General features: G+C 43.2%; 1 pseudogene; it reads right to left on the reverse strand.

Moving 5' to 3' along the window:
* Positions 1–3869: 3869 nt before the first annotated feature.
* Positions 3870–4964, reverse strand: LOC119411491 (annotated as a pseudogene).
* Between the last annotated feature and the right edge of the window lie 3347 nt (positions 4965–8311).

Here is an 8311-nt window from a genome sequence, read left to right on the forward strand (position 1 = left end):
TATATCTGTGATATATTCATAAATTAAACGGATTCATTCATTTTTCTGGACTGAATAATATTGTGCATAAATAATTAAATGTGACGTGAGACGTTAATTTTCTTTGACCCATTAAATGAATGCGGTCATTTATTAACAGAATCAAAGTTTAACATCACACATTTACATTAATTTGGCAAATTGATTTCAACAACAACATAATTAATTAGCAAGCTTTACAGTCAGGAAAACCATACTGCCATGATTTTCCTGTTTCACGACAGACATTTCTGAAAATATCTGGAATGATTACTGGCAAGATGGAAGAGTTTAAAGATGGGAAAATGAAGTTTAAATGGAGAGGAAAAGATGGATGAGTGACTATGTGTCGGTATCAGAACGGCACGCTCCGTTAAGATCTCAGCTTCCTCCTCGGTACACTTAGGTGGTGTAAATCGACTCTTTACCTGTAGCAGGTGTCTCCACTGGTACGGAGTTCCATTTAACGCACCCTTTCAGCGTCTCCGTAGGAACAGCTGTGAATCGTTCGAAGTAGTGCCGGTATTCCGTCCGACACAGGTTCAACCCACACTGGACTCACAAGAGGAGTAAGTCCGTCAGAGGCTCCACTCAGATGTGGAAGATTTCATAATTCCCACAAGACTCGGAAGAACTGCGGATCATGTCTGAACCTCCTGTACTCTCCAGCACTTCTTCCATTCGGTTTTGCTCTCCGAACTGAACTGCTCTCCCACCGCACTCGACTGGCTGGAACTAGGAAGTGCCGACATTTAAAGAGTTCTATTTCCGGTTCATTTGGGAAGTTCCTGATTGGTCGATCGACCAGACAGGGGTGTGTTTTAGTGATGTAAGAGGTTATTAAAAGTCAGAAAAACAGAAAAATTGTTTTGGAACGGACAGAAGATGTTTTTGAGACAGACGAGAGAAATGTTTAGGCGAGTTGGGGGAAAACAGGTGCCAGCTTCTCTATTTACGTCTGAGAGGATATAAAAACATGACAGTTCGTTCCAACAACTTGTTTTCTTGCCTCCAACCTTGGACCAACTTACACTTGCTCATTTCAGACAGAAAATCAGAAAATGCATGAATTACTCCGTAACACATTCTAACTTGATTTCTACTTTGAATGAGGATTAAAAAATCACTAATACTGTTTCACAGTTGATTTAAAATGAGTAGTTCACTTCAACATTTAAAAATGGTTTGAACTAAACACACTTTGATTATCAAGACATTTGTAAGATAGTAATGATAATAGAAAAAGAGAGTGTTCTTTCAATTGACCAGTGCAAGACACTTAGAAAGTCTCTGGATGAAGTTAATCTTGTGTTTCTGGACTCAAATAAATGAAATACAGTTCTTGTCCCAGGAAGGCCCTCAAGGTCAGGATTTGACCTGAGGCTTAGTTCACTACATCTGTATATAAAAGGAGAAAATGAAGGGTCATTCAGGTTTTTATGTCTTTAAAACATGCTTGTAGTCTAAGTAGCTGTTTGGATTCATTGGATTTCATGGACAAATATAATTGTGTATCATCATTTGGACAGTCAGTTAAATGGCAAGTCCAGACAGGTCACTGAAGCCACTATTTATATGTTGTTTGATTCACATTAGCCACCTCCATCACACTGGTTTATGGCAATAGTCAATTATGTTAAAGCAAGGGGCCTCCTAGTGCTCATTGGTTGTGATGCCAACTCCCATCACGTGTGCTAGGGGAGCTCTGAAATTAACCCTAAAGGCAGATTTTTGTTAGAATATTTGCTGGCGGAAGACCGGCTTGTCTAATCAGTATTGTACCTGCCTTCCATTTTGTCAGTAGGGAAGAGGTCATTAATATAACAGTCTGGTCTATGGACTTGGTAAACTATATATGTGACTGGGAGGTGTCCTTGAGAAAAACTATGTCAGACCGCCAACAAATTCAGTTTAAGATCAAGATGGGGAAACCACACCCAGTCACTTACAGAAACCCCCCCAAAAACTGACTGGAATATGTTTATCAGCATTCTGTCCCAGTTTATGGGTGGAATGATTCCCAGCATTAAAACTGAGCAAGGCATTGAGACAGAAGTCACATGCATGAATGTTGCTGTCTATATGACTGCCTGTCCCGAAAAAGTCTGAAGGTTGTTGAGCTGGCTTGGTGGACTCCAGAGTTGTCTGGCCTCCATAGGGCAGTGAGAGGTAAATGGTGCAGATACAGATTCCAACCAGGCATAGTATATAAAGTCCTGCAATCACTATAAAAGTGTTCCAAGCAAGTGTAAGAGACTTTCTTGGACAAAGTTTTGTGAAGATATTAAAGGGTTTAGCACTTCTTCTATCCTTTACAATCTACTTGGAAATGATTCAGTCAACCATCTAGCCTTTATTATTCCACCAGAAGGATTGCAAGTCATACAAACAAGCGTGCTTTATTACTTGATTCAAGTTCATTTTCCTGGAGAAGAAGACTTTATAGCCTGTCACAGTTGATAATCACCCTGAATCAAACAGAGGACAACTGGAGCAGAGCAGCAAATGTTATTACTAAAGGAAAAGTAAAATGGGCAATCAATACGTATGACCCATTTAAAGCTTGTAAAGCTTGAGAGGGAGTGGTGGCACAGAGGTTAGAGAAGGTGGGCCTGTGATCGGAAGATCGCCGGTTCAACTCCCGGTACAAACAACATCAAAATTGAATGAAAAAAATGTGGGTGGGAAAGGTGAAGCACCCACACCTGCCTCCACCCTCATTTGCCCAACTCTGGGCCCTTCAGCAAGACCCTTAACCCCCAACATCTGCTCCTCTGGGCACCCTACACAGCAGCTCTCTGCTCCACACAGAGGGCTGTGGTAGCTCAATGATCTGTGATTGCATCAGGAAGGGCATCAGGCATTAAAAAAAGGGTCAAAATCTTTGTGCAATTTAGCTGTGGCGACCCCTGACAAAGGGAGCAGCCAAAAAAAGAAAAAAAATTAAAGCTTGTGGCCCTGATGGTATCTTCCTAGTTCTCCTCCAAAGGTAACTGGAATTGCTTATGGACGCAATAACTAAAATATAAGTTGACTGTCTAGCAAACAGCTATATATCAGTTGGGTAGAGGAAAGCAAAAGTTGTCTTTCGGCCCAAATCTGGTAAGCCAACATATAGAGAAGCAAAATCTTTCAGACCCATCAGGTTTACATTCGTCTTGCTAAGAGAATGAAGATGTTGATAGATCAACATGTAAGGGGAGGTATCCTAATGCTATCATCTTTAAGTCCTAAACAACATACATTTCAGGCAGATCTTTCCACAGAAACAGCCTTACATGATTGGCAAATGGAACGTAGTCTGACATTGGGATAATATGCACTCAGCTGTTTCCTGGACATACAGGGATCATTTGACAATAGACCTGTAGACGCTATAGAGAGAGCACTTGCCAGCAAAGGTGTGTGGGACAACTACAAATGGTCTCAACAACACCATTTTTTCCTCATTGAGAATGAAATGCCCCTTAGACAGTTTGGGTGCAGCCTCTCCTGACTGTAAGCCTCACAGTCATGCAGTCACTGATGCAGTTTTACATCTACTGTATATGTGACAAAAATACAGTTTACATTGTAGTGAAGTTGTCTTGATCATTGTTGAGGCATGTTACAACTTATGTTGTTTGAGGTCCAATGTGGTTAGGTTTGTTCATTTGGGTTTAAAACATAAATGCCGTCATTCCACCGAATGGATGCCATTTGCTTGTAGTAAGTAGCTCTCCAAAATTGAATATATTTTTTACATGTTTTTTTTTTTTTTACAGGATCTAGTAATATACATATCTAACTATTCAAAATGGATATTGGTCCAGCTCAGGTGATTTTATTTCATTTTTTATTAGGCTTTAAAGTCAAAGATGGATGCATTTTTTCAGTCCTGTTACCAAAACGTATGTGACATCCAAAAAGCATATTTTGAGGAAGCTGTCCCAGGATCCTGTGCAACACACCATCCCATCTGCAGATACGCCAATGCAGCTCACTCTATTGTTATGGCCAGCCAGCTCACCCACTCTTTCAGCTTTAAGAGCGTCCCAGATATTGATGTTGAAGTCATTGTAGCCAGCCAGTATCAGCCATCCAGACAGAGAGGGGGCAAGGGAGGTCACCCCACACATGACACTGGAGTCCTGGTAGGTGATGAGCTCCTGGTCGGCTTGCAGGTCCAACAGCTTGCAGGTGGTATCATCAGATCCTGTTATCACTGCGTTACCATTGGGAAAGAACCCAATGGCGTTTACGTCACTCTCGTGGCCTGAAAACGTCTGTCTGCATGTGCCCTCCCTGATGTCCCACAGCTTAGATGTAAAGTCACATGCCCCTGAGATGAAAAAGTTAAAATCTGGGGAAACAGCCAGGGACATGCAGTCTCCATGGTGTCTAGCATACACAGTCTTCTGGGTTCCCATCTCAATGTCCCACAGTATACAAGTGCAGTCGCCTGAGCTGGTGATGATCTCAGTGTCGCTGATGAAACAACAGCAATACAGGTAACCTGTGTGTGCTGCCAGCTCATGTATCACCTTGACGTTCCCATCCTTGCCCTTGAGGTTGTAGATGGAGCACATGTTGTCCAGACCCCCACAGGCCACGAGGTTTCCTGAAGGTGTATAGGCACAAGTCATCACCCATGACGACTTCAGGGGGATGGCATTCACCTTGTTGGTTGTGACACTTTCCCACCTTCTGAGGCGCTGACGCACAACTTTGAATTGGTGCCCCAGTGCATGGCATAGATTTTGGCGAGATGACCTCGTAGAGTTTTCCTGGTCTTCATCTGGACTCGTCCCACCACAGAGACCCCAGCTGCTGCCTCCTGCAGAGTGGTGTCCTGCACAGCCTTACGAGCTGCATTGATCTGGTCTTTAAGGCTTTCTGCCTCCTTTCTCAGTTGCTCCATTTCACCCATGGTGATTAATATTAGGAGGTGTCACCAGAGGAGACCAGTGGAGATGACAGCAAAGCTTAGAATCCAGTCCAACTCTCCTCTCAAGGTGTATTTTTTATTTGAAATTCCTCCTGCGATCTTCCTCAGGGTGTCTGCATAGGTTCAGCCCGAGGGTCACTACTGTTTCCTCCACTCATTCACTCCTGGTGCCTCAAACACACTCAGTGAGATAATTCGTCATCACTAACTCAGTCCACTGCTCCAGTGTGGAACAGATGAGGATTGGAGGGATGAAGGGAGATCAGTGATGAGGGGATAAAACTTTAATGAGGAGGGAGACGACACGAAGAGAAAGACCAAACCATGACACCATGGAAGGGTTAGATAATGCAAGGATACCAGGGGGCTCCACTTATATAAATAAAATTTTATTAGAATTTGCTTTGGGTTTGTTTCAGATGCAATGGACATGGGGATGAAAAAAGCAAAGAAGAAAACAAAGAAGAAAAGTGGGAGAAGGGTTAAAAGGTAAATAAGGAGATAAAAATAGAGGAGAGAGAGAGGTATAAAGAGAACACAAATCAACATCATTGAAGTCTGCCTCTAGACCTGCGGAAAGAAAACAAGACAAAACCGAGAAACCACAACAACAAACAACATATATAATGATACTTATAACATCATTAGAAAGTATTTTATACAGTACATGGTAATACAAGATGTATTTAGTGACCACCACAACCCAACTGAGTGTGTATCTGATAAACATCTGAATCTAAACACCTGTGTGAGCATGCTTGTCACTATAAGGTTTCTCCATAAAAATGTTCAATAGTGGATGTGGGGACCCACAGATCCATCTCCACAGGACACAATGGTAACACGAGGAAGACCGAAGCCACAGACACACAGCAGCCCCCAAGACCGGAGCTCCTGGAGTCCCCCAACAGGGATGACCGCACCTCCGGAGAGAAGCAAAGGGAAGCCCCGGGCGATCCCCAGCAACTACAATGCAGAAGCCCCAGAAGGCTGCAGCGACGAGTCCACAGGCCCCGCCGGCAACCTGTCCCTCCAGAGTAGATCCGGCCATGGACAGCGAGCCCCGAGATCATACCACCCCCCCAGCAGAGGCCCTACAGAGCCAGGGCATCCAAGCCCCGGCAGGCAGCTACCAGGGCGGGCCTGCACTCACCCCACCACCCAGCCCCAGATGCCGAGATCCGCCAATGCACCGGTAGCAGGGGGGCCCACCACCAGAGGGGAGCGCGACAGGGGGAAGTAGACCCTACATTAAATGGGGGGCCCAAATTGATCCAAGAGAGGGGACCACTTAAAACCCAACCCGAGACATAAACAGACAGCCGGACAAAGCCTCTGTTGGGCCGTCCATGCGCCCCACCCACCCGACAGTGACCGCAAGCCGGTCCCAGGCCGGGGGCCAGAGCAGCAGCTGAGGAAGGCTGGCCCAGTGCACCAAGGACCAGGCACCCCAACAGACCCACAACACAGGCCCGGAGAAGCCCCAGCACGCCCAAGTAGGTATCTCTGCAGACAAATTCGGGAGGCGTATCTGGGGGCCCACATCTGATTGGACTATAGAAAAATAGGCGTGTCTGGAGGCCACATCTGATTGGGCGATAGAAAAATGGGTGTGTCTGGAGGCCACATCTGATTGGACAAAAAAATAACAGCACGAAAAAAACAAGCCATTTGTGTTAACTGTAGTGAGTCACGTGAGATACGTGTCACTTGTTGTATGACAAATATATGGATATATATTTATGCATACTTTTCACGAGTTCTTCATTTTTCTGACTGTAAATGCCGTGCATTGAATTTAACACAAAATGTAACGAGAGACGTTATTTATCTTTGACCCATCAAATGAATGGAATCATTTATTTTCAGAATCAAAGTTTAACATCAAACATTTACATTAATTTGGCAAAATATGAAAATAATAACAGACAGTTTCACAGAAAATGAACTTCAAATCACTCGGCGGTGATTTGAGGACTTTGCTTCAGATATTTCTAAAATATCTGTACTGATTTTGTGAGAGAGAAGAGTTTAAGATGAAAGGAGATTATCTTACAGAGAACTATGTGAGGGAATTTAATCTGTTTGACCAGAAGTTGCACGCTCCGTCAGATCCTCAGCTTTGTCCACGGTACACTTTAGTCGAAGAAGAAGTCTTTACCTGGTTTGACGATAGATCAGCTCAGTAAGCATCCTTCAGACTGTTTCCAGCGCCTCCGTTAAGAACAGCTAAAATCCTCGGAGAGTCGTGCGTGGTTAGCTCAAAACAGAATTATAATCCCACACGTCTCTGGATTCTCGGCAACTCCAAAACTCTTCATAACTCTAGTTCTCTTCTGAACTCCTTCAGAACTTTTCCATTCTCCATGGAATCTTTTTCTGTCGGACTCTCACTCTTCCAAGAACTCTCTTGGACTCTTCATTGCTCTGAAACTTTCAGAACCGGCTGCACTCTCAATCTCAATCTCAATCCCAATCTCACATGAACTGGGAAGTTGCCACATTTTATTTGGGTCGACTTCCTGTTCAATTTAGAGCTTTCTGATTCGTGGAAGGACCAGAAAGAGGAGTGGTTTTGACGTAAGGTGTTTATCAACAGTCGAGGTCAGAGAATGAAATTTGTTTTCACATACAGAAAAGATTATTGCAGCAACAGCAGACTTCGTGGAGTCAACTCTTGGTAATCTTCTGAAAAAGTTTAAACATGACATTTTTCTCGGTAAACATTTTAGTTGACCGAAAACCAACCTTTCACATACTTACGACTTGACTCATTTCAGACAGAAAATCAAGGAATGCTTATTCAGGTGATTTCTTCTCTGAATGAGGGATAAAAATCATTACTTACTGTTTATGTAAAATAAAAATGAGTAGTTCTTTTCAACCTGTAAGAATTGAGTGAAACTAACACAATTGATTATCAAAACATTTGTAAAACAGTAATGATTATAGAGGATTGTCTTTTCTGCTTGATTAATTCAAGAAAGAAAGTCATCAGATGGCCCAGACTAATTCAGATCAATGAAACTAACAGTCTCTGTCCATCTGGTAGATTTGAGGTCATCTGGTTCACTACAGTCCCCCCTTTGGAAATCATCACCTGTCCATGGGGATGAATTCCAACCGTGAACTTAGACCTTCAAATGTCCTTGAGCTTGATGTAATCCAGCAAGGAAGACCAAAGTCAGAAGTAATCCAGCAAGGAAGACCAAAGTCAGAAGTAATCCAGCAAGGAAACAAAGTCAAGGTAATTCCACAATGTTCTTGGTATTCCATTGTGTTGATTATAATCCCATATCGTCTCGATAATTCCATTGTAGCAATGCTTTAACCCCTTGGAAACAGAGTCTGTAATCCATTGGAAAA

The sequence above is a fragment of the Nematolebias whitei genome, chromosome 6, assembly GCF_014905685.2.
Source record: "Nematolebias whitei isolate Nwh7 chromosome 6, NemWhi1, whole genome shotgun sequence".
NCBI lineage: Eukaryota > Metazoa > Chordata > Actinopteri > Cyprinodontiformes > Rivulidae > Nematolebias > Nematolebias whitei.